Below are 26,854 nucleotides of genomic sequence, written 5' to 3'. Positions count from 1 at the left end.
GACTCCACACAAGGTCTTAGGCCCCGGCATCGACGGGAGAAGAATCCCGAGAGGCCCCCGAGGAACTGGCATGGGGACTGGCCTTTCCTGCGGCCACCAGAGCGGGTCCCTGAGGTCCCCGTCGTAAGTCGAGAGCACCTGACGCAACTCGAGAAAATCCAGGAGGTTTTGCCCTCCAGGCGAGATGAGGCCCATTTCCGCTGAGGCTTCTCGAGGCTAATCACGTCTAACCACTGGAACTTCCAAAGGGTCCTTCACACCCTTGCTGCAACTCAAAGAGTTCCGCGACATACCCGTCTGGACTCGAGAGGAAGCACGTGGGTTCCCGCAAACATCCAGGGGAGCCCCGTTTCCGCCTCCTAGCTCGAGATGAGGGATCCTTTCCCTGTTTCGTAGGGAAAGAATTCCCGGCGTTCCCGTCGCATGTCAAGAGGAGGCGCTCTCCACAGGAAAGGCTAGAGGAACTCCAGAGTCGTGCCACCATTCCAAGAGACCCTCAGATGTGTCAGTCCATTCTAGAGGAACCTGTTTTCCCTGCACTTCCTTGACGTTCAAGCCGAGGATCGACTCCCACCACGTCTGCACGTGGGACAGCCCTGTGGGAAAGCCTCGTGGGAAAGCCTCGTGGGAAAGACTCGAGGGAAAACCATAGATCCTTTGATCCACGCGGCGGACCGCGTGACACTGCTGCTACCGCTCTGGAGGAAAGCGCAAGTGCATGCCCGCATTCGTGACGAGGACTGACTCCCCTGGGGAGACTCCAGAAGTACTCCAAGATCCATGTCAGGACTGGAGAGGAATCCTCAGGTTCCGGCCCCAACTCCACACAAGGTCTTAGGCCCCGGCATCGACGGGAGAGGAATCCCGAGAGGCCCCCGAGGAACTCGCATGGGGACTGGCCTTTCCTGAGGCCACCAGAGCGGGTCCCTGAGGTCCCCGTCGTAAGTTAGAGCACCTGCCACAACTCGAAAAAATCCAGGAGGTTTTGCCCTCCAGGCGAGATGAGGCCCATTTCCGCTGAGGCTTCTCGAGGCCAATCACGTCTAACCACTGGAACTTCCAAAGGGACCTTCACACCCTTACTGCAACCTAAGAAGTTCCCCGACATACCCGTCTCCACTGGAGAGGAAGCACGTGTGGTCCCGCACACATCCAATGGAGACCCGTTTCCGCCTCCTAGCTCGAGATGAGGGATCCTTTCCCTCTTTCGTAGGATAAGATTCCCGGCGTTCCCGTCGCATCTCAAGAGGAGGCGCTCTCCACAGGAAAGGCGAGAGGAACTCCAGGGTCGTGCCACCATTCCAAGAGTCACCCAGATGTGTCAGTCCATTCCAGAGGAAACTGTTTTCCCTGCACTTCCTTGACGTTCAAGCCGAGGATCGACTCCCACCATGTATGCACGTGGGACAGCCCTGTGGGAATGCCTCGTGGGAAAGCCTCGTGGGCAAGACTCAAGGGAAAACCATAGATCCTTTGATCCACGCGGCGGACTGCGTGACACTGCTGCTACCGCTCTGGAGGAAAGCGCAAGTGCATGCCCGCATTCGAGACGAGGACTGACTCCCCTGGGGAGACTCCAGAAGTACCCCAAGATCCATGTCAGCACTGGAGAGGAATCCTCAGGTTCCGGCCCCGACTCCACACAAGGTCTTAGTCCCCAGCATTGACGGGAGAGGAATCCCGAGAGGCCCCCGAGGACCTCGCATGGGGACTGGCCTTTCCTGAGGCCACCAGAGCGGGTCCCTGAGGTCCCCATCGTAAGTCGAGAGCACCTGCCGCAACTCGAGAAAATCCAGGAGGTTTTGCCCTCCAGGCGAGATGAGGCCCATTTCCTCTGAGACTTCTCGAGGCTAATCACGTCTAACCACTGGAACTTCCTAAGGGTCCTTCACACCCTTGCTGCAACTCAAGAAGTTCCCCGACATACCTGTCTCCACTCGAGAGGATGCACGAGGGTCCCGCACACATCCAGGGGAGCCCCGTTTCCGCCTCCTAGCTCGAGATGAGGAATCCTTTCCCTGTTCCGAAGGGAAAGAATTCCCGGCATTCCCATCGCATCTCAAGAGGAGGTGCTCTCCACAGGAAAGGCGAGAGGAACTCCAGGGTCGTGCCACCATTCCAAGAGTCCCCCAGATGTGTCAGTCCATTCCAGAGGAACCTGTTTTCCCTGCACTGCCTTGACGTTCAAGCCGAGGATCGACTCCCACCACGTGTGCACGTGGGACAGTCCTGTGGGAAAGCCTCGTGGGAAAGCCTCGTGGGAAAGACTCGAGGGAAAACCATAGATCCTTTGATCCAGGCGGCGGACTGCGTGACACTGCTGCTACCGCTCTGGGGGAAAGCGCAAGTGCATGCCCGCATTGGAGACGAGGACTGACTCCCCTGGGGAGACTCCAGAAGAACCCCAAGATCCATGTCAGCACTGGAGAGGAATCCTCAGGTTCCGGCCCCGACTCCACACAAGGTTTTAGGCCCTGGCATTGACGGGAGAGGAATCCCGAGAGGCCCCCGTGGAACTCGCATGGGGACTGGCCTTTCCTGCCGCCACCAGAGCGGGTCCCGGAGGTCCCCGTCGTAAGTCGAGAGGACCTGCCGCAACTCGAGAAAATCCAGGAGGTTTTGCCCTCCAGGCGAGATGAGGCCCATTTCCGCTGAGGCTTCTCGAGGCTAATCACATCTAACCACTGGAACTTCCAAAGGGTCCTTCACACCCTTGCTGCAACTCAAGAAGTTCCCCGACATACCCGTCTCCACTCGAGAGGAAGCACGAGGGTCCCGGACACATCCAGGGGAGCCCCGTTTCCGCCTCCTAGCTCGAGATGAGGGATCCTTTCCCTGTTTCGTAGGGAAAGATTCCCGGCTTTACCGTCGCATCTCAAGAGGAGGCGTTCTCCACAGGAAAGGCGAGAGGAACTCCAGGGTCGTGCCACCATTCCAAGAGCCCCCAGATGTGTCAGTCCATTCCAGAGGAACCTGTTTTCCCTGCACTGCCTTGACGTTCAAGCCGAGGATCGACTCCCACCACGTGTGCACGTGGGACAGCCCTGTGGGAAAGCCTCGTGGGAAAGCCTCGTGGGAAAGAATCGAGGGAAAGCCATAGATCCTTTGATCCACGCGGCGGACTGCGTGACACTGCTGCTACCGCTCTGGAGGAAAGCGCAAGTGCATGCCCGCATTCGAGACGAGGAATGACTCCCCTGTGGAGACTCCAGAAGTACCCCAAGATCCATGTCAGCACTGGAGAGGAATCCTCAGGTTCTGGCCCCGACTCCACACAAGGTCTTAGGCCTCGGCATCGACGGTAGAGGAATCCCGAGAGGCCCCCGAGGAACTCGCATGCGGACTGGCCTTTCCTGAGGCCACCAGAGCGGGTCCCTGAGGTCCCAGTCGTAAGTCGAGAGCACCTGCCGCAACTCCAGAAAATCCAGGAGGTTTTGCCCTCCAGGCGAGATGAGGCCCATTTCCGCTGAGGCTTCTCGAGGCCAATCACGTCTAACCACTGGAACTTCCAAAGGGTCCTTCACACCCTTGCTGCAACTCAAGAAGTTACCCGACATACCCGTCTCCACTCGAGAGGAAGCACGTGGGGTCCCGCACACATCCAGGGGAGGCCCGTTTCCGCCTCCTAGCTCGAGATGAGGGATCCTTTCCCTGTTTCGTAGGGAAAGATTCCCGGCTTTCCCGTCGCATCTCAAGAGGAGGCGCTCTCCACAAGAAAGGCGAGAGGAACTCCAGGGTCGTGCCACCATTCCAAGAGTCCCCCAGATATGTCAGTCCATTCCAGAGGAACCTGTTTTCCCTGCACTGCCTTGACGTTCAAGCCGAGGATCGACTCCCACCACGTGTGCACGTGGGACAGCATTGTGGGAAAGACTCGAGGGAAAACCATAGATCCTTTGATCCACGTGGCGGACTGCGTGACACTGCTGCTACCGCTCTGGGCGAAAGCGCAAGTGCATGCCCGCATTCGAGACTAGGACTGACTCCCCTGGGGAGACTTCTGAAGTACCCCAAGATCCATGTCAGCACAGGAGAGGAATCCTCAGGTTCCGGCCCCGACTCCACACAAGGTCTTAGGCCCCGGCATCGACGGGAGAGGAATCCCGAGAGGCCCCCGAGGAACTCGCATGGGGACTGGCCTTTCCTGAGGCCACTAGAGCGGGTCCCGAGGTTCCCGTCGAAAGTCGAGAGCACCTGCCGCAAATCGAGAAAATCCAGGAGGTCCTGCCCTCCAGGCGAGATGAGGCCCATTTCCGCTGAGGCTTCTCGAGGCTAATCACATCTAACCACTGAAACTTCCAAAGGGTCCTTCACACCCTTGCTGCAACTCAAGAAGTTCCTCAACATACCCGTCTCCACTCGAGAGGAAGCACGAGGGTTCCGCACACTTCCAGGGGAGCCCCGTTTCCGCCTCCTAGCTTGAGATGAGGGATCCTTTCCCTGTTCCGTAGGGAAAGAATTCCCGGCGGTCCCGTCGCATCTCAAGAGGAGGCGCTCTCCACAGGAAAGGCGAGAGGAACTCCGGGGTCGTGCCACCATTCCAAGAGTCCCCCAGATGTGTCAGTCCATTCCAGAGGAACCTGTTTTCCCTGCACTGCCTTGACGTTCAAGCCGAGGATCGACTCCCACCACGTGTGCACGTTGGACAGCCCTGTGGGAAAGCTTCGTGGGAAAGCCTCGTTGGAAAGACTCGAGGGAAAACCATAGATCCTTTGATCCAGGCGGCGGACTGCGTGACACTGCTGCTACCGCTCTGGAGGAAAGCGCAAGTGCATGCCCGCATTCGAGACGAGGACTGACTCCCCTGGGGAGACTCCAGAAGTACCCCAAGATCCATGTCAGCACTGGAGAGGAATCCTCAGGTTCCGGCCCCGACTCCACACAAGGTCTTAGGCCCCGGCATTGACGGGAGAGGAATCCCGAGAGGCCCCCGAGGAACTCGCATGGGGACTGGCCTTTCCTGCGGCCACCAGAGCGGGTCCCTGAGGTCCCCGTCGTAAGTTGAGAGCACCTGCCGCAACTCGAGAAAATCCAGGAGGTTTTGCCCTCCAGGCGAGATGAGGCCCATTTCCGCTGAGGATTCTCGAGGCTAATCACATCTAACCACTGGAACTTCCAAAGGGTCATTCACACCATTGATGCAACTCAAGAAGTTCCCCGACATACCCGTCTCCACTCGAGAGGAAGCACGAGGGTCCCGCACACATCCAGGGGAGCCCCGTTTCCGCCTCCTAGCTCGAGATGAGGGATCCTTTCCCTGTTTCGTAGGGAAAGATTCCCGGCTTTCCCGTCGCATCTCAAGAGGAGGCGCTCTCCACAGGAAAGGCGAGAGGAACTCCAGGGTCGTGCCACCATTCCAAGAGTCCCCCAGATGTGTCAGTCCATTCCAGAGGAACCTGTTTTCCCTGCACTGCCTTGACGTTCAAGCCGAGGATCGACTCCCACCACGTGTGCACGTGGGACAGCACTGTGGGAAAGCCTCGTGATAAAGCCTCGTGGGAAAGACTCGAGGGAAAGCCATAGATCCTTTGATCCACGCGGCGGACTGCGTGACACTGCTGCTACCGCTCTGGAGGAAAGCGCAAGTGCATGCCCGCATTCGAGACGAGGAATGACTCCCCTGGGGAGACTCCAGAAGTACCCCAAGATCCATGTCAGCACTGGAGAGGAATCCTCAGGTTCCGGCCCCCACTCCACACAAGGTCTTAGGCCCCGGCATCGACGGGAGAGGAATCCCGAGAGGCCCCCGAGGACCTCGCATGGGGACTGGCCTTTCCTGAGGCCACCAGAGCGGGTCCCTGTGGTCCCCGTCGTAAGTCGAGAGCACCTGCCGCAACTCGAAAAAATTCAGGAGGTTTTACCCTCCAGGCGAGATGAGGCCCATTTCCAATGAGGCTTCTCGAGGCCAATCACGTCTAACCACTGGATCTTCCAAAGGGTCCTTCACACCCTTGCTGCAACTCAAGAAGTTCCCCGACATACCCGTGTCCTCTCGAGAGGAAGCACGAGGGTCCCGCACACATCCAGGGGAACCCCGTTTCCGCCTCCTTGCTCGAGATGAGGGATCCTTTCCCTGTTTCGTAGGGAAAGAATTCCCGGCGTTCCCGTCGCATCTCAAGAGGAGGCGCTTTCCACAGGAAAGGCGAGAGGAACTCAAGGGTCGTGCCACCATTCCAAGTGTCCCCCAGATGTGTCAGTCCATTCCAGAGGAACCTGTTTTCCCTTCACTGCCTTGACGTTCAAGCCGAGGATCGACTCCCACCACGTGTGCACGTTGGACAGCCCTGTGGGAAAGCCTCGTGGGAAAGACTCGTGGGAAAGACTCGAGGGAAAACCATAGATCCTTTGATCCACGTGGCGGACTGCGTGACACTGCTGCTACCGCTCTGGGCGAAAGCGCAAGTGCATGCCCGCATTCGAGACGAGGACTGACTCCCCTGGGGAGACTTCTGAAGTACCCCAAGATCCATGTCAGCACAGGAGAGGAATCCTCAGGTTCCGGCCCCGACTCCACACAAGGTCTTAGGCCCCGGCATCGACGGGAGAGGAATCCCGAGAGGCCCCCGAGGAACTCGCATGGGGACTGGCCTTTCCTGAGGCCACCAGAGCGGGTCCCGAGGTACCCGTCGAAAGTCGAGAGCACCTGCCGCAAATCGAGAAAATCCAGGAGGTCCTGCCCTCCAGGCGAGATGAGGCCCATTTCCGCTGAGGCTTCTCGAGGCTAATCACATCTAACCACTGAAACTTCCAAAGGGTCCTTCACAACCTTGCTTCAACTCAAGAAGTTCCTCAACATACCCGTCTCCACTCGAGAGGAAGCACGAGGGTCCCGCACACATCCAGGGGAGCCCCGTTTCCGCCTCCTAGCTCGAGATGAGGGATCCTTTCCCTGTTTCGTAGGGAAAGATTCCCGGCTTTCCCGTCGCATCTCAAGAGGAGGCGCTCTCCACAGGAAAGGCGAGAGGAACTCCAGGGTCGTGCCACCATTCCAACAGTCCCCCAGATGTGTCAGTGCATTCCAGAGGAACCTGTTTTCCCTGCACTGCCTTGACGTTCAAGCCGAGGATCGACTCCCACCACGTGTGCACGTGGGACAGCACTGTGGGAAAGCCTCGTGATAAAGCCTCGTGGGAAAGAATCGAGGGAAAGCCATAGATCCTTTGATCCACGCGGCGGACTGCGTGACACTGCAGCTACCGCTCTGGAGGAAAGCGCAAGTGCATGCCCGCATTCGAGACGAGGAATGACTCCCCTGGGGAGACTCCAGAAGTACCCCAAGATCCATGTCAGCACTGGAGAGGAATCCTCAGGTTCCGGCCCCCACTCCACACAAGGTCTTAGGCCCCGGCATCGACGGGAGAGGAATCCCGAGAGGCCCCCGAGGAACTCGCATGGGGACTGGCCTTTCCTGAGGCCACCAGAGCGGGTCCCTGTGGTCCCCGTCGTAAGTCGAGAGCACCTGCCGCAACTCGAAAAAATCCAGGAGGTTTTGCCCTCCAGGCGAGATGAGGCCCATTTCCGCTGAGGCTTCTCGAGGCCAATCACGTCTAACCACTGGAACTTCCAAAGGGTCCTTCACACCCTTGCTGCAACTCAAGAAGTTCCCCGACATACCCGTGTCCACTCGAGAAGAAGCACGAGGGTCCCGCACACATCCAGGGGAGCCCCGTTTCCGCCTCCTTGCTCGAGATGAGGGATCCTTTCCCTGTTTCGTAGGGAAAGAATTCCCGGCGTTCCCGTCGCATCTCAAGAGGAGGCGCTTTCCACAGTAAAGGCGAGAGGAACTCAAGGGTCGTGCCACCATTCCAAGTGTCCCCCAGATGTGTCAGTCCATTCCAGAGGAACCTGTTTTCCCTGCACTGCCTTGATGTTCAAGCCGAGGATCGACTCCCACCACGTGTGCACGTTGGACAGCCCTGTGGGAAAGCCTCGTGGGAAAGACTCGTGGGAAAGACTCGAGGGAAAACCATAGATCCTTTGATCCACGTGGCGGACTGCGTGACACTGCTGCTACCGCTCTGGGCGAAAGCGCAAATGCATGCCCGCATTCGAGACGAGGACTGACTCCCCTGGGGAGACTTCTGAAATACCCCAAGATCCATGTCAGCACAGGAGAGGAATCCTCAGGTTCCGGCCCTGACTCCACACAAGGTCTTAGGCCCCGGCATCGACGGGAGAGGAATCCCGAGAGGCCCCAGAGGAACTCGCATGGGGACTGGCCTTTCCTGAGGCCACTAGAGCGGGTCCCGAGTTACCCGTCGAAAGTCGAGAGCACCTGCCGCAAATCGAGAAAATCCAGGAGGTCCTGCCCTCCAGGCGAGATGAGGCCCATTTCCGCTGAGGCTTCTCGAGGCTAATCACATCTAACCACTGAAACTTCCAAAGGGTCTTTAACACCCTTGCTGCAACTCAAGAAGTTCCCCAACATACCCGTCTCCACTCGAGAGGAAGCACGAGGGTCCCGCACACATCAAGGGGAGACCCGTTTCCGCCTCCTAGCTCAAGATGAGGGATCCTTTCCATGTTCCGTAGGGAAAGAATTCCCGGCGGTCCCGTCGCATCTCAAGAGGAGGCGCTCTCCACAGGAAAGGCGATAGGAACTCCAGGGTCGTGCCACCATTCCAAGAGTCCCCCAGATGTGTCAGTCCATTCCAGAGGAAACTGTTTTCCCTGCACTGCCTTGACGTTCAAGCCGAGGATCGACTCCCACCACGTGTGCACGTGGGACAGCCCTGTGCAAAAGCCTCGTGGGAAAGCCTCGTGGGAAAGACTCGAGGGAAAACCATAGATCCTTTGATCCAGGCGGCGGACTGCGTGACACTGCTGCTACCGCTCTGGAGGAAAGCGCAAGTGCATGCCCGCATTGGAGACGAGGACTGACTCCCCTGGGGAGACTCCAGAAGTACCCCAAGATCCATGTCAGCACTGGAGAGGAATCCTCAGGTTCCGGCCCCGACTCCACACAAGGTCTTAGGCCCCGGCATCGACGGGAGAGGAATCCCGAGAGGCCCCCGAGGAACTCGCATGGGGACTGGCCTTTCCTGAGGCCACCAGAGCGGGTCCCCGAGGTCCCCGTGGTAAGTCGAGAGCACCTGCCGCAACTCGAGAAAATCCAGGAGGTTTTGCCCTCCAGGCGAGATGAGGCCCATTTCAGCTGAGGCTTCTCGAGGCTGATCACATCTAACCACTGGAACTTCCAAAGGGTCCTTCACACCCTTGCTGCAACTCTAGAAGTTCCCCGACATACCCGTGTCCACTCGAGAGGAAGCACGAGGGTCCCGCACACATCCAGGGGAGCCCCGTTTCCGCCTCCTTGCTCGAGATGAGGGATCCTTTCCCTGTTTCGTAGGGAAAGAATTCCCGGCGTTCCCGTCGCATCTCAAGAGGAGGCGCTCTCCACAGGAAAGGCGAGAGGAACTCCAGGGTCGTGCCACCATTCCAAGAGTCCCCCAGATGTGTCAGTCCATTCCAGAGGAACCTGTTTTCCCTGCACTGCCTTGCCGTTCAAGCCGAGGATCGAGTCCCACCACGTGTGCACGTGGGACAGCCCTGTGGGAAATCCTCGTGGGAAAGCCTCGTGGGAAAGACTCGAGGGAAAACCATAGATCCTTTGATCCACGCGGCGGACTGCGTGACACTGCTGCTACCGCTCTGTGGGAATGTGCAAGTTCATGCCCGCATTCGAGACGAGGACTGACTCCCCTGGGGAGACTCCAGAAATACCCCAAGATCCATGTCAGCACTGGAGAGGAATCCTCAGGTTCCGGCCCCGACTCCACACTAGGTCTTAAGCCCCGGCATCGACGGGAGAGGAATCCCGAGAGGCCCCCGAGGAACTCGCATGGGGACTGGCCTTTCCTGAGGCCACCAGAGCGGGTCCCCGAAGTCCCCGTCGTAAGTCGAGATCACCTGCCGCAACTCGAGAAAATCCAGGAGGTTTTGCCCTCCAGGCGAGATGAGGCCCATTTCCGCTGAGGCTTCTCGATGCTAATCACATCTAACCACTGGAACTTCCAAAGGGTCCTTCACACCCTTGCTGCAACTCAAGAAGTTCCCCGACATACCCGTCTCCACTCGAGAGGAAGCATGAGGGTCCCGCACACATCCAGGGGAGCCCCGTTTCCACCTAATAGCTCGAGATGAGGGATCCTTTCCCTGTTTCGTAGGGAAAGAATTCCCGGCGTTCCCGTCGCATCTCAAGATGAAGCCCTCTCCAAGGAAAGGCGAGAGGAACTCCAAGGTCGTGCCACCATTGCAAGAGCCCCCAGATGTGTCAGTCCATTCCAGAGGAACATGTTTTCCCTGCACTGCCTTGACGTTCAAGCCGAGGATCGACTCCCACCACGTGTGTACGTGGGACAGCCCTGTGGGAAAGCCTCGTGGGAAAGCCTCGTGGGAAAGACTCGAGGGAAAACCATAGATCCTTTGATCCATGCGGCGGACTGCGTGACACTGCTGCTACCGCTCTGGAGGAAAGCGCAAGTGCATGCCCGCATTCGAGACGAGGACTGACTCCCCTGGGGAGACTCCAGAAGTACCCCAAGATCCATGTCAGCACTGGAGAGGAATCCTCAGGTTCCGGCCCCGACTCCACACAAGGTCTTACGCCCCGGCATCCATGGGACAGGAATCCCGAGAGGGCCCCGAGGAACTCGCATCGGGACTGGCCTTTCCTGCAGCCTCCAGAGCGTGTCCCCGAAGTCCCCGTCGTAAGTCGAGAGCACCTGCCGCAACTCGAGAAATTCCAGGAGGTTTTGCCCTCCAGGCGAGATGAGGCCCATTTCCGCTGAGGCTTCTCGAGGCTAATCACATCTAACCACTGGAACTTCCAACGGGTCCTTCACACCCTTGCTGCAACTCAAGAAGTTCCCCGACATACCCGTCTCCACTCGAGAGGATGCATGAGGGTCCCGCACACATCCAGGGGAGCCCCGTTTCCGCCTCCTAGCTCGAGATGAGGAATCCTTTCCCTGTTCCGAAGGGAAAGAATTCCCGGCATTCCCATCGCATCTCAAGAGGAGGTGCTCTCCACAGGAAAGGCGAGAGGAACTCCAGGGTCGTGCCACCATTCCAAGAGTCCCCCAGATGTGTCAGTCCATTCCAGAGGAACCTGTTTTCCCTGCACTGCCTTGACGTTCAAGCCGAGGATCGACTCCCACCACGTGTGCACGTGGGACAGTCCTGTGGGAAAGCCTCGTGGGAAAGCCTCGTGGGAAAGACTCGAGGGAAAACCATAGATCCTTTGATCCAGGCGGCGGACTGCGTGACACTGCTGCTACCGCTCTGGGGGAAAGCGCAAGTGCATGCCCGCATTGGAGACGAGGACTGACTCCCCTGGGGAGACTCCAGAAGAACCCCAAGATCCATGTCAGCACTGGAGAGGAATCCTCAGGTTCCGGCCCCGACTCCACACAAGGTTTTAGGCCCTGGCATTGACGGGAGAGGAATCCCGAGAGGCCCCCGAGGAACTCGCATGGGGACTGGCCTTTCCTGCCGCCACCAGAGAGGGTCCCGGAGGTCCCCGTCGTAAGTCGAGAGGACCTGCCGCAACTCGAGAAAATCCAGGAGGTTTTGCCCTCCAGGCGAGATGAGGCCCATTTCCGCTGAGGCTTCTCGAGGCTAATCACATCTAACCACTGGAACTTCCAAAGGGTCCTTCACACCCTTGCTGCAACTCAAGAAGTTCCCCGACATACCCGTCTCCACTCGAGAGGAAGCACGAGGGTCCCGGACACATCCAGGGGAGCCCCGTTTCCGCCTCCTAGCTCGAGATGAGGGATCCTTTCCCTGTTTCGTAGGGAAAGATTCCCGGCTTTACCGTCGCATCTCAAGAGGAGGCGTTCTCCACAGGAAAGGCGAGAGGAACTCCAGGGTCGTGCCACCATTCCAAGAGCCCCCAGATGTGTCAGTCCATTCCAGAGGAATCTGTTTTCCCTGCACTGCCTTGACGTTCAAGCCGAGGATCGACTCCCACCACGTGTGCACGTGGGACAGCCCTGTGGGAAAGCCTCGTGGGAAAGCCTCGTGGGAAAGAATCGAGGGAAAGCCATAGATCCTTTGATCCACGCGGCGGACTGCGTGACACTGCTGCTACCGCTCTGGAGGAAAGCGCAAGTGCATGCCCGCATTCGAGACGAGGAATGACTCCCCTGTGGAGACTCCAGAAGTACCCCAAGATCCATGTCAGCACTGGAGAGGAATCCTCAGGTTCTGGCCCCGACTCCACACAAGGTCTTAGGCCTCGGCATCGACGGTAGAGGAATCCCGAGAGGCCCCCGAGGAACTCGCATGCGGACTGGCCTTTCCTGAGGCCACCAGAGCGGGTCCCTGAGGTCCCAGTCGTAAGTCGAGAGCACCTGCCGCAACTCCAGAAAATCCAGGAGGTTTTGCCCTCCAGGCGAGATGAGGCCCATTTCCGCTGAGGCTTCTCGAGGCTAATCACATCTAACCACTGGAACTTCCAAAAGGTCCTTCACACGCTTGCTGCAACTCAAGAGGTTCCCCGACATACCCGTCTCCACTCGAGAGGAAGCACGTGGGGTCCCGCACACATCCAAGGGAGCCCCGTTTCCGCCTCCTAGCTCGAGATGAGGGATCCTTTCCCTGTTTCGTAGGGAAAGAATTCCCGGCGTTCCCATCGCATCTCAAGAGGAGGCGCTCTACACAGGAAAGGGGAGAGGAACTCCAGGGTCGTGCCACCATTCCAAGAGTCCCCCAGATGTGTCAGTCCATTCCAGAGGAAACCGTTTTCCCTGCACTGCCTTGACGTTCAAGCCGAGGATCGACTCCCACCACGTGTGCACATGGGACAGCCCTGTGGGAAAGCCTCGTGGGAAAGACTCGAGGGAAAACCATAGATCCTTTGATCCACGCGGCGGACTGCGTGACACTGCTGCTACCGCTCTGGAGGAAAGCGCAATTGCATGCCCGCATGCGAGACGAGGACTGACTCCCCTGGGGAGACTCCAGAAGTACCCCAAGATCCATGTCAGCACTGGAGAGGAATCCTCAGGTTCCGGCCCCGACTCCACACAAGGTCTTAGTCCCCGGCATTGACGGGAGAGGAATCCCGAGAGGCCCCCGAGGAACTCGCATGGGGACTGGCCTTTCCTGAGGCTACCAGAGCGGGTCCCTGAGTTCCCCGTCGTAAGTCGAGAGCACCTGCTGCAACTCGAGAAAATCCAGGAGGTTTTGCCCTCCAGGCGAGATGAGGCCCATTTCCGCTGAGGCTTCTCGGGGCTAATCAAGTCTAACCACTGGAACTTCCTAAGTTTCCTTCACACCTTTGCTGCAACTCAAAAGTTCCCCGACATACCCATCTTCACTCGAGAGGAAGCACGTGGGGTCCCGCACACATCCAGGGGAGCCCCGTTTCCTCCTCCTAGCTCGAGAAGAGGGATCCTTTCCCTGTTTCGTAGGGAAAGAATTCCCGGCGTTCCCGTCGCATCTCAAGAGGAGGCGCTCTCCACAGGAAAGGCGAGAGGAACTCCAGGGTCGTGGCACCATTCCAAGAGACCCCCAGATGTGTCAGTCCATTCCAGAGGACCCTGTTTTCCCGGCACTGCCTTGACGTTCAAGCCGAGGATCGAGTCCCACCACGTGTGCATGGGGTACAGCCCTGTGGGAAAGCCTCGTGGGAAAGCCTCGTGGGAAAGACTCGAGGGAAAACCATAGATCCTTTGATCCACGCGGCGGACTGCGTGACACTGCTGCTACCACTCTGGAGGAAAGCGCAAGTGCATGCCCGCATTCGAGACGAGGACTGACTCCCCTGGGGAGACTCCAGAAGTACCCCAAGATCCATGTCAGCACTGGAGAGGAATCCTCAGGTTCCGGCCCCGACTCCACACAAGGTCTTAGGCCCGGCATCGACGGGAGAGGAATCCCGAGAGGCCCCCGAGGAACTTGCATGGGGACTGGCCTTTCCTGAGGCCACCAGAGCGGGTCCCTGAGGTCCCCGTCGTAAGTCGAGAGCACCTGCCGCAACTCGAGAAAATTCAGGAGGTTTTGCCCTCCAGGCGAGATTAGGCCAATTTCCGCTGAGGCTTCTCGAGGCTAATCAAATCTAACCACTGGAACTTCCAAAAGGACCTTCACACCATTGCTGCAACTCAAGCAGTTCCGCGACATACCCGTCTCCACTCGAGAGGAAGCACGTGGGGTCCCGCACACATCCAGGGGAGCCCGGTTTCCGCCTCCTAGCTCGAGATGAGGGATCCTTTCCCTGTTTCGTAGGGAAAGAATTCCCGGCGTTCCCGTCCCATCTCAAGAGGAGGCGCTCTCCACAGGAAAGGCGAGAGGAACTCCAGGGTCGTGCCACCATTCCAAGAGACCCCCAGATGTGTCAGTCCATTACAGAGGAACCTGTTTTCCCTGCACTGCCTTGACGTTCAAGCCGAGGATCGACTCCCACCACGTGTGCACGTGGGACAGCCCTGTGGGAAAGCCTCGTGGGAAAGCCTCGTGGGAAAGACTCGAGGGAGAACCATAGATCCTTTGATCTAAGAGGCGGACTGCGTGACACTGCTGCTACCGCTCTGGAGGAAAGCGCAAGTGCATGCCGCATTCGAGACGAGGACTGACTCCCCTGGGGAGACTCCAGAAGTACCCCAAGATCCATGTCAGCACTGGAGAGTAATACTCAGGTTCCGGCCCTCACTCCACACAAGGTCTTAGGCCCCGGCATCGACGGGAGAGGAATCCCGAGAGGCCCCCGAGGAACTCGCATGAGGACTGGCCTTTCCTGAGGCCACCAGAGCGGGTCGCTGAGGTCCCCGTCGTAAGTCGAGAGCACCTGCTGCAACTCGAGAAAATCCAGGAGGTTTTGCCCTCCAGGCGAGATGAGGCCCATTTCCGCTGAGGCTTCTCGAGGCTAATCACATCTAACCACTGGAACATCCAAAGGGTCCTTCACACCCTTGCTGCAACTCAAGAAGTTCCCCGACATACGCGTCTCCACTAGAGAGGAAGCACGTGGGGTCCCGCACACATCCAGGGGAGCCCCGTTTCCGCCTCCTAGCTCGAGATGAGGGATCCTTTCCCTGTTTCTTAGGGAAAGAATTCCCGGCGTTCCCGTCGCATCTCAAGAGGAGGCGCTCTCCACAGGAAAGGCGAGAGGAACTCCAGGGTCGTGCCACCATTCCAAGAGTCCCCCAGATGGGTCAGTCCATTCCAGAGGAACCTGTTTTCCCTGCACTGCCTTGATGTTCAAGCCGAGGATCGACTCCCACCACGTGTGCACGTGGAACAGCCCTGTGGGAAAGCCTCGTGGGAAAACCTCGTGGGAAAGCCTCGTGGGAAAGACTCGAGCGGAAACCATACATCCTTTGATCCACGCGGCAGACTGCGTGACACTGCTGCTACCGCTCTGGAGGAAAGCGCAAGTGCATGCCCGCCTTCGAGACGAGGACTGACTCAACCTGGGGAGACTCCAGAAGTACCCCAAGGTCCATGTCAGCACTGGAGAGGAATCCTCAGGTTCCGGCCCCGACTCCACACAAGGTCTTAGGGCCCGGCATCGACGGGAGAGGAATCCCGAGAGGCCCCTGAGGAACTCGCATGGGGACTGGCCTTTCCTGAGGCCACCAGAGCGGGTCCCTGAGGTCCCCGTCGTAAGTCGAGAGCACCTGCCGCAAATCGAGAAAATCCAGGAGGTTTTGCCCTCCAGGCGAGATGAGGCCCATTTCCGCTGAGGCTTCTCGAGGCTAATCACGTCTAACCACTGGAACTTCCAAAAGGTCGTTCACACCCTTGCTGCAACTCAAGAAGTTCCCCGACATACCCGTCTCCACTCGAGAGGAAGCACGTGGGGTCCCGCACACATCCAGGGGAGGCCCGTTTCCGCCTCCTAGATCGAGATGAGGGTTCCTTTACCTGTTTCGTAGGGAAAGAATTCCCGGCGTTCCCGTCGCATCTCAAGAGGGTGCGCTCTCCACAGGAAAGGCGAGAGGAACTCCAGGGTCGTGCCACCATTCCAAGAGTCCCCCAGAAGTGTCAGTCCATTCCAGAGGAACCTGTTTTCCCTGCACTGCCTTGACGTTCAAGCCGAGGATCGACTCCCACCACGTGTGCACATGGGACAGCCCTGTGGGAAAGCCTCGTGGGAAAGCCTCGTGGGAAAGACTCGAGGGAAAACCATAGATCCTTTGATCCACGCGGCGGACTGCGTGACACTGCTGCTACCGCTCTGGAGGAAAGCGCAATTGCATGCCCGCATGCGAGACGAGGACTGACTCCCCTGGGGAGACTCCAGAAGTACCCCAAGATCCATGTCAGCACTGGAGAGGAATCCTCAGGTTCCGGCCCCGACTCCACACAAGGTCTTAGTCCCCGGCATTGACGGGAGAGGAATCCCGAGAGGCCCCCGAGGAACTCGCATGGGGACTGGCCTTTCCTGAGGCTACCAGAGCGGGTCCCTGAGTTCCCCGTCGTAAGTCGAGAGCACCTGCCGCAACTCGAGAAAATCCAGTAGGTTTTGCCCTCCAGGCGAGATGAGGCCCATTTCCGCTGAGGCTTCTCGGGGCTAATCAAGTCTAACCACTGGAACTTCCTAAGTTTCCTTCACACCTTTGCTGCAACTCAAAAGTTCCCCGACATACCCATCTTCACTCGAGAGGAAGCACGTGGGGTCCCGCACACATCCAGGGGAGCCCCGTTTCCTCCTCCTAGCTCGAGAAGAGGGATCCTTTCCCTGTTTCGTAGGGAAAGAATTCCCGGCGTTCCCGTCGCATCTCAAGAGGAGGCGCTCTCCACAGGAAAGGCGAGAGGAACTCCAGGGTCGTGGCACCATTCCAAGAGACCCCCAGATGTGTCAGTCCATTCCAGAGGACCCTGTTTTCCCGGCACTGCCTTGACGTTCAAGCCGAGGATCGAGTCCCACCACGTGTGCATGGGGTACAGCCCTGTGGGAAAGCCTCGTGGGAAAGCCTCGTGGGAAAGACTCGAGGGAAAACCATAGATCCTTTGATCCACGCGGCGGACTGCGTGACACTGCTGCTACCACTCTGGAGGAAAGCGCAAGTGCATGCCCGCATTCGAGACGAGGACTGACTCCCCTGGGGAGACTCCAGAAGTACCCCAAGATCCATGTCAGCACTGGAGAGGAATCCTCAGGTTCCGGCCCCGACTCCACACAAGGTCTTAGGCCCCGGCATCGACGGGAGAGGAATCCTGAGAGGCCCCCGAGGAACTTGCATGGGGACTGGCCTTTCCTGAGGCCACCAGAGCGGGTCCCTGAGGTCCCCGTCGTAAGTCGAGAGCACCTGCCGCAACTCGAGAAAATTCAGGAGGTTTTGCCCTCCAGGCGAGATTAGGCCAATTTCCGCTGAGGCTTCTCGAGGCTAATCAAATCTAACCACTGGAACTTCCAAAAGGACCTTCACACCATTGCTGCAACTCAAGCAGTTCCGCGACATACCCGTCTCCACTCGAGAGGAAGCACGTGGGGTCCCGCACACATCCAGGGGAGCCCGGTTTCCGCCTCCTAGCTCGAGATGAGGGATCCTTTCCCTGTTTTGTAGGGAAAGAATTCCCGGCGTTCCCGTCCCATCTCAAGAGGAGGCGCTCTCCACAGGAAAGGCGAGAGGAACTCCAGGGTCGTGCCACCATTCCAAGAGACCCCCAGATGTGTCAGTCCATTACAGAGGAACCTGTTTTCCCTGCACTGCCTTGACGTTCAAGCCGAGGATCGACTCCCACCACGTGTGCACGTGGGACAGCCCTGTGGGAAAGCCTCGTGGGAAAGCCTCGTGGGAAAGACTCGAGGGAGAACCATAGATCCTTTGATCTAAGAGGCGGACTGCGTGACACTGCTGCTACCGCTCTGGAGGAAAGCGCAAGTGCATGCCGCATTCGAGACGAGGACTGACTCCCCTGGGGAGACTCCAGAAGTACCCCAAGATCCATGTCAGCACTGGAGAGTAATACTCAGGTTCCGGCCCTCACTCCACACAAGGTCTTAGGCCCCGGCATCGACGGGAGAGGAATCCCGAGAGGCCCCCGAGGAACTCGCATGAGGACTGGCCTTTCCTGAGGCCACCAGAGCGGGTCGCTGAGGTCCCCGTCGTAAGTCGAGAGCACCTGCTGCAACTCGAGAAAATCCAGGAGGTTTTGCCCTCCAGGCGAGATGAGGCCCATTTCCGCTGAGGCTTCTCGAGGCTAATCACATCTAACCACTGGAACATCCAAAGGGTCCTTCACACCCTTGCTGCAACTCAAGAAGTTCCCCGACATACGCGTCTCCACTAGAGAGGAAGCACGTGGGGTCCCGCACACATCCAGGGGAGCCCCGTTTCCGCCTCCTAGCTCGAGATGAGGGATCCTTTCCCTGTTTCTTAGGGAAAGAATTCCCGGCGTTCCCGTCGCATCTCAAGAGGAGGCGCTCTCCACAGGAAAGGCGAGAGGAACTCCAGGGTCGTGCCACCATTCCAAGAGTCCCCCAGATGGGTCAGTCCATTCCAGAGGAACCTGTTTTCCCTGCACTGCCTTGATGTTCAAGCCGAGGATAGACTCCCACCATCTGTGCACGTGGGACAGCCCTGTGGGAAAGCCTCCTGGGAAAGCCTCGTGGGAAAGACTCGAGGGAAAACCATAGATCCTTTGATCCACGCGGCGGACTGCGTGACACTGCTGCTACCGCTCTGGAGGAAAGCGCAAGTGCATGCCCGCATTCGAGACGAGGACTCACTCCCCTGGGGAGACTCCAGAAGTACCCCTAGATCCATGTCAGCACTGGAGAGGAATCCTCAGGTTCCGGCCCCGAATCCACACAAGGTCTTAGGCCCCGGCATCGACGGGAAAGGATTCCCGAGAGGCCCCCGAGGAACTCGCATGGGGACTGGCCTTTCCTGAGGCCACCAGAGAGGGTCCCTGAGGTCCCCGTCGTAAGTCGAGAGCACCTGCCGCAACTCGAGAAATTCCAGGAGGTTTTGCCCTCCAGGCGAGATGAGGCCCATTTCCGCTGAGGCTTCTCGAGGCTAATCACATCTAACCACTGGAACTTCCAAAGGGTCCTTCACACCCTTGCTGCAACTCAAGAAGTTCCCCGACATAACCGTCTCCACTCGATAGTAAGCACGAGGTTCCCGCACACATCCAGGGGAGCCCCGTTTCCGCCTCGTAGCTCGAGATGAGGGATCCTTTCCCTGTTTTGTAGGGAAAGAATTCCCGGCGTTCCCGTCGCATCTCAAGAGGAGGCGCCCTCAACAGGAAAGGGGAGAGGATCTCCAGAGTCGTGCCACCATTCCAAGAGATCCCCAGATGTGTCAGTCCATTACAGAGGAGCCTGTTTTCCCTGCACTGCCTTGACGTTCAAGCCGAGGATCGACTCCCACCACGTGTGCACGTGGAACAGCCCTGTGGGAAAGCCTCGTGGGAAAACCTCGTGGGAAAGCCTCGTGGGAAAGACTCGAGCGGAAACCATACATCCTTTGATCCACGCGGCAGACTGCGTGACACTGCTGCTACCGCTCTGGAGGAAAGCGCAAGTGCATGCCCGCCTTCGAGACGAGGACTGACTCCCCTGGGGAGACTCCAGAAGTACCCCAAGGTCCATGTCAGCACTGGAGAGGAATCCTCAGGTTCCGGCCCCGACTCCACACAAGGTCTTAGGGCCCGGCATCGACGGGAGAGGAATCCCGAGAGGCCCCTGAGGAACTCGCATGGGGACTGGCCTTTCCTGAGGCCACCAGAGCGGGTCCCTGAGGTCCCCGTCGTAAGTCGAGAGCACCTGCCGCAAATCGAGAAAATCCAGGAGGTTTTGCCCTCCAGGCGAGATGAGGCCCATTTCCGCTGAGGCTTCTCGAGGCTAATCACGTCTAACCACTGGAACTTCCAAAAGGTCGTTCACACCCTTGCTGCAACTCAAGAAGTTCCCCGACATACCCGTCTCCACTCGAGAGGAAGCACGTGGGGTCCCGCACACATCCAGGGGAGGCCCGTTTCCGCCTCCTAGATCGAGATGAGGGTTCCTTTACCTGTTTCGTAGGGAAAGAATTCCCGGCGTTCCCGTCGCATCTCAAGAGGGTGCGCTCTCCACAGGAAAGGCGAGAGGAACTCCAGGGTCGTGCCACCATTCCAAGAGTCCCCCAGAAGTGTCAGTCCATTCCAGAGGAACCTGTTTTCCCTGCACTGCCTTGACGTTCAAGCCGAGGATCGACTCCCACCACGTGTGCACATGGGACAGCCCTGTGGGAAAGCCTCGTGGGAAAGCCTCGTGGGAAAGACTCGAGGGAAAACCATAGATCCTTTGATCCATGCGGCGGACTGCGTGACACTGCTGCTACCGCTCTGGAGGAAAGCGCAAGTGCATGCCCGCATTCGAGACGAGGACTGACTCCCCTGGGGAGACTCCAGAAGTACTCCAAGATCCATGTCAGCACTGGAGAGGAATACTCAGGTTCTGGCCACGACTCCACACAAGGTCTTAGGCACCGGCATCGACGGGAGAGGAATCCCGAGAGGCCCCCGAGGAACTCGCATGGGGACTGGCCTTTCCTGAGGCCACCAGAGCGGGTCCCTGAGGTCCCCGTCGTAAGTCGAGAGCACCTGCCGCAACTCGAGAAATTCCAGGAGGTTTTGCCCTCCAGGCGAGATGAGGCCCATTTCCGCTGAGGCTTCTCGAGGCTAATCACATCTAACCACTGGAACTTCCAAAAGGTCCTTCACACGCTTGCTGCAACTCAAGAGGTTCCCCGACATACCCGTCTCCACTCGAGAGGAAGCACGAGGGTCCCGCACACATCCAGGGGAGCCCCGTTTCCGCCTCCTAGCTCGAGATGAGGGATCCTTTCCCTGTTTTGTAGCGAAAGAATTCCCGGCGTTCCCGTCGCATCTCAAGAGGAGGCGCTCTCCACAGGTAAGGCGAGAGGAACTCCAGGGTCGTGCCACCATTCCAAGAGTCCCCCAGATGTGTCAGTCCATTCCAGAGGAACCTGTTTTCCCTGCACTGCCTTGACGTTCAAGCCGAGGATAGACTCCCACCACGTGTGCACGTGGGACAGCCCTGTGGGAAAGCCTCGTGGGAAAGCCTCGTGGGAAAGACTCGAGGGAAAACCATAGATCCTTTGATCCACGCGGCGGACTGCGTGACACAGCTGCTACCGCTCTGGAGGAAAGCGCAAGTGCATGCCCGCGTTCGAGACGAGGTCTGACTCCCCCGGGGAAACTCCAGAAGTACCCCAAGGTCCATGTCAGCACTGGAGAGGAATCCTCAGGTTCCGGCCCCGACTCCACACAAGGTCTTAGGCACCGGCATCGACGGGAGAGGAATCCCGAGAGGCCCCCGAGGAACTCGCATGGGGACTGGCCGTTTCTGCGGCCACCAGACCGGGTCCCTGAGGTCCCCGTCGTAAGTTGAGAGCACCTGCCGCAACTCGAGAAATTCCAGGAGGTTTTGCCCTCCAGGCGAGATGAGGCCCATTTCCGCTGAGGCTTCTCGAGGCTAATCACATCTAACCACTGGAACTTCCTAAGGGTCCTTCACACCCTTGCTGCAACTCAAGGAGTTCCGCGACATACCCGTCTCCACTCGAGAGGAAGCACGTGGGGTGCCGCACACATCCAGGGGAGCCCCGTTTCCGCCTTCTAGCTCGAGATGAGGGATCTTTTCCCTGTTTCGTAGGGAAAGAATTCCCGGCGTTCCCGTCGCATCTCAAGAGGAGGCGCTCTCCACAGGAAAGGCGAGAGGAACTCCAGGGTCATGCCACCATTCCAAGAGACCCTCAGATGTGTCAGTCCATTCTAGCGGAACCTGTTTTCCCTGCACTGCCTTGACGTTCAAGCCGAGGATCGACTCCCACCACGTGTGCACGTGGGACAGCCCTGTGGGAAAGCCTCGTGGGAAAGCCTCGTGGGAAAGACTCGAGGGAAAACCATAGATCCTTTGATCCACGCGGCGGACTGCGTGACACTGCTGCTACCGCTCTGGAGGAAAGCGCAAGTGCATGCCCGAATTCAAGACGAGGACTGACTCCCCAGGGGAGACTCCAGAAGTACCCCAAGATCCATGTCAGCACTGGAGAAGAATCCTCAGGTTCCGGCCCCGACTCCACACAACGTCTTAGGCCCCAGCATCGACGGGAGAGGAATCCCGAGAGGACCCCGAGGAACTCTCATGGGGACTGGCCTTTCCTGAGGCCACCAGAGCGGGTCCCTGTGGTCCCCTTCGTAAGTCGAGAGCACCTGCCGCAACTCGAGAAAATCCAGGAGGTTTTGCCCTCCAGGCGAGATGAGGCCCATTTCCGCTGAGGCTTCTCGAAGCTAATCACATCTAACCACTGGAACTTCCAAAGGGTCCTTCACATCCTTGCTGCAACACAATCAGTTCCGCGACATTCCCGTCTCCACTAGAGAGGAAGCACGTGGGGTTCCGCACACATCCAGGGGAGCCCCGTTTCCGCCTCCTAGTTCGAGATGAGGGACCTTTCCCTGTTTCCTAGGGAAAGAATTCCCGGCGTTCCCGTCGCATCTCAAGAGGAGGCGCTCTCCACAGGAAAGGCGAGAGGAACTTCAGGGTCGTGAAACCATTCCAAGAGTCCCCCAGATATGTCAGTCCATTCCAGAGGAACCTGTTTTCCCTGCACTGCCTTGACGTTCAAGCCGAGGATCGACTCCCACCACGTGTGCACGTGGGACAGCATTGTGGGAAAGCCTCGTGGGAAAGCCTCGTGGGAAAGACTAGAGGGAAAACCATAGATCCTTTGATCCACGCGGCAGACTGCGTGACACTGCTGCTACCGCTCTGGAGGAAAGCGCATGTGCATGCCCGCATTCGAGACGAGGACTGACTCCCCTGGGGAGACTCCAGAAGTAGCCCAAGATACATGTCAGCACTGGAGAGGAATCCTCAGGTTGTGGCCCCGACTCCACACAAGGTCTTAGGCCCCGGCATCGACGGGAGAAGAATCCCGAGAGGCCCCCGAGGAACTGGCATGGGGACTGGCCTTTCCTGCGGCCACCAGAGCGGGTCCCTGAGGTCCCCGTCGTAAGTCGAGAGCACCTGACGCAACTCGAGAAAATCCAGGAGGTTTTGCCCTCCAGGCGAGATGAGGCCCATTTCCGCTGAGGCTTCTCGAGGCTAATCACGTCTAACCACTGGAACTTCCAAAGGGTCCTTCACACCCTTGCTGCAACTCAAAGAGTTCCGCGACATACCCGTCTGGACTCGAGAGGAAGCACGTGGGTTCCCGCAAACATCCAGGGGAGCCCCGTTTCCGCCTCCTAGCTCGAGATGAGGGATCCTTTCCCTGTTTCGTAGGGAAAGAATTCCCGGCGTTCCCGTCGCATGTCAAGAGGAGGCGCTCTCCACAGGAAAGGCTAGAGGAACTCCAGAGTCGTGCCACCATTCCAAGAGACCCTCAGATGTGTCAGTCCATTCTAGAGGAACCTGTTTTCCCTGCACTTCCTTGACGTTCAAGCCGAGGATCGACTCCCACCACGTCTGCACGTGGGACAGCCCTGTGGGAAAGCCTCGTGGGAAAGCCTCGTGGGAAAGACTCGAGGGAAAACCATAGATCCTTTGATCCACGCGGCGGACTGCGTGACACTGCTGCTACCGCTCTGGAGGAAAGCGCAAGTGCATGCCCGCATTCGTGACGAGGACTGACTCCCCTGGGGAGACTCCAGAAGTACTCCAAGATCCATGTCAGGACTGGAGAGGAATCCTCAGGTTCCGGCCCCAACTCCACACAAGGTCTTAGGCCCCGGCATCGACGGGAGAGGAATCCCGAGAGGCCCCCGAGGAACTCGCATGGGGACTGGCCTTTCCTGAGGCCACCAGAGCGGGTCCCTGAGGTCCCCGTCGTAAGTTAGAGCACCTGCCACAACTCGAAAAAATCCAGGAGGTTTTGCCCTCCAGGCGAGATGAGGCCCATTTCCGCTGAGGCTTCTCGAGGCCAATCACGTCTAACCACTGGAACTTCCAAAGGGACCTTCACACCCTTACTGCAACCTAAGAAGTTCCCCGACATACCCGTCTCCACTGGAGAGGAAGCACGTGTGGTCCCGCACACATCCAATGGAGACCCGTTTCCGCCTCCTAGCTCGAGATGAGGGATCCTTTCCCTCTTTCGTAGGATAAGATTCCCGGCGTTCCCGTCGCATCTCAAGAGGAGGCGCTCTCCACAGGAAAGGCGAGAGGAACTCCAGGGTCGTGCCACCATTCCAAGAGTCACCCAGATGTGTCAGTCCATTCCAGAGGAAACTGTTTTCCCTGCACTTCCTTGACGTTCAAGCCGAGGATCGACTCCCACCATGTATGCACGTGGGACAGCCCTGTGGGAATGCCTCGTGGGAAAGCCTCGTGGGCAAGACTCAAGGGAAAACCATAGATCCTTTGATCCACGCGGCGGACTGCGTGACACTGCTGCTACCGCTCTGGAGGAAAGCGCAAGTGCATGCCCGCATTCGAGACGAGGACTGACTCCCCTGGGGAGACTCCAGAAGTACCCCAAGATCCATGTCAGCACTGGAGAGGAATCCTCAGGTTCCGGCCCCGACTCCACACAAGGTCTTAGTCCCCAGCATTGACGGGAGAGGAATCCCAAGAGGCCCCCGAGGACCTCGCATGGGGACTGGCCTTTCCTGAGGCCACCAGAGCGGGTCCCTGAGGTCCCCATCGTAAGTCGAGAGCACCTGCCGCAACTCGAGAAAATCCAGGAGGTTTTGCCCTCCAGGCGAGATGAGGCCCATTTCCTCTGAGACTTCTCGAGGCTAATCACGTCTAACCACTGGAACTTCCTAAGGGTCCTTCACACCCTTGCTGCAACTCAAGAAGTTCCCCGACATACCCGTCTCCACTCGAGAGGATGCACGAGGGTCCCGCACACATCCAGGGGAGCCCCGTTTCCGCCTCCTAGCTCGAGATGAGGAATCCTTTCCCTGTTCCGAAGGGAAAGAATTCCCGGCATTCCCATCGCATCTCAAGAGGAGGTGCTCTCCACAGGAAAGGCGAGAGGAACTCCAGGGTCGTGCCACCATTCCAAGAGTCCCCCAGATGTGTCAGTCCATTCCAGAGGAACCTGTTTTCCCTGCACTGCCTTGACGTTCAAGCCGAGGATCGACTCCCACCACGTGTGCACGTGGGACAGTCCTGTGGGAAAGCCTCGTGGGAAAGCCTCGTGGGAAAGACTCGAGGGAAAACCATAGATCCTTTGATCCAGGCGGCGGACTGCGTGACACTGCTGCTACCGCTCTGGGGGAAAGCGCAAGTGCATGCCCGCATTGGAGACGAGGACTGACTCCCCTGGGGAGACTCCAGAAGAACCCCAAGATCCATGTCAGCACTGGAGAGGAATCCTCAGGTTCCGGCCCCGACTCCACACAAGGTTTTAGGCCCTGGCATTGACGGGAGAGGAATCCCGAGAGGCCCCCGTGGAACTCGCATGGGGACTGGCCTTTCCTGCCGCCACCAGAGCGGGTCCCGGAGGTCCCCGTCGTAAGTCGAGAGGACCTGCCGCAACTCGAGAAAATCCAGGAGGTTTTGCCCTCCAGGCGAGATGAGGCCCATTTCCGCTGAGGCTTCTCGAGGCTAATCACATCTAACCACTGGAACTTCCAAAGGGTCCTTCACACCCTTGCTGCAACTCAAGAAGTTCCCCGACATACCCGTCTCCACTCGAGAGGAAGCACGAGGGTCCCGGACACATCCAGGGGAGCCCCGTTTCCGCCTCCTAGCTCGAGATGAGGGATCCTTTCCCTGTTTCGTAGGGAAAGATTCCCGGCTTTACCGTCGCATCTCAAGAGGAGGCGTTCTCCACAGGAAAGGCGAGAGGAACTCCAGGGTCGTGCCACCATTCCAAGAGCCCCCAGATGTGTCAGTCCATTCCAGAGGAACCTGTTTTCCCTGCACTGCCTTGACGTTCAAGCCGAGGATCGACTCCCACCACGTGTGCACGTGGGACAGCCCTGTGGGAAAGCCTCGTGGGAAAGCCTCGTGGGAAAGAATCGAGGGAAAGCCATAGATCCTTTGATCCACGCGGCGGACTGCGTGACACTGCTGCTACCGCTCTGGAGGAAAGCGCAAGTGCGTGCCCGCATTCGAGACGAGGAATGACTCCCCTGTGGAGACTCCAGAAGTACCCCAAGATCCATGTCAGCACTGGAGAGGAATCCTCAGGTTCTGGCCCCGACTCCACACAAGGTCTTAGGCCTCGGCATCGACGGTAGAGGAATCCCGAGAGGCCCCCGAGGAACTCGCATGCGGACTGGCCTTTCCTGAGGCCACCAGAGCGGGTCCCTGAGGTCCCAGTCGTAAGTCGAGAGCACCTGCCGCAACTCCAGAAAATCCAGGAGGTTTTGCCCTCCAGGCGAGATGAGGCCCATTTCCGCTGAGGCTTCTCGAGGCCAATCACGTCTAACCACTGGAACTTCCAAAGGGTCCTTCACACCCTTGCTGCAACTCAAGAAGTTACCCGACATACCCGTCTCCACTCGAGAGGAAGCACGTGGGGTCCCGCACACATCCAGGGGAGGCCCGTTTCCGCCTCCTAGCTCGAGATGAGGGATCCTTTCCCTGTTTCGTAGGGAAAGATTCCCGGCTTTCCCGTCGCATCTCAAGAGGAGGCGCTCTCCACAAGAAAGGCGAGAGGAACTCCAGGGTCGTGCCACCATTCCAAGAGTCCCCCAGATATGTCAGTCCATTCCAGAGGAACCTGTTTTCCCTGCACTGCCTTGACGTTCAAGCCGAGGATCGACTCCCACCACGTGTGCACGTGGGACAGCATTGTGGGAAAGACTCGAGGGAAAACCATAGATCCTTTGATCCACGTGGCGGACTGCGTGACACTGCTGCTACCGCTCTGGGCGAAAGCGCAAGTGCATGCCCGCATTCGAGACGAGGACTGACTCCCCTGGGGAG

This window comes from Ovis canadensis, chromosome 21 (genome assembly GCF_042477335.2).
Source record: "Ovis canadensis isolate MfBH-ARS-UI-01 breed Bighorn chromosome 21, ARS-UI_OviCan_v2, whole genome shotgun sequence".
Classification (NCBI taxonomy): domain Eukaryota; kingdom Metazoa; phylum Chordata; class Mammalia; order Artiodactyla; family Bovidae; genus Ovis; species Ovis canadensis.
The sequence above is the reverse complement of the archived record's forward strand: the minus strand, read 5'-3'. Positions refer to the sequence as shown.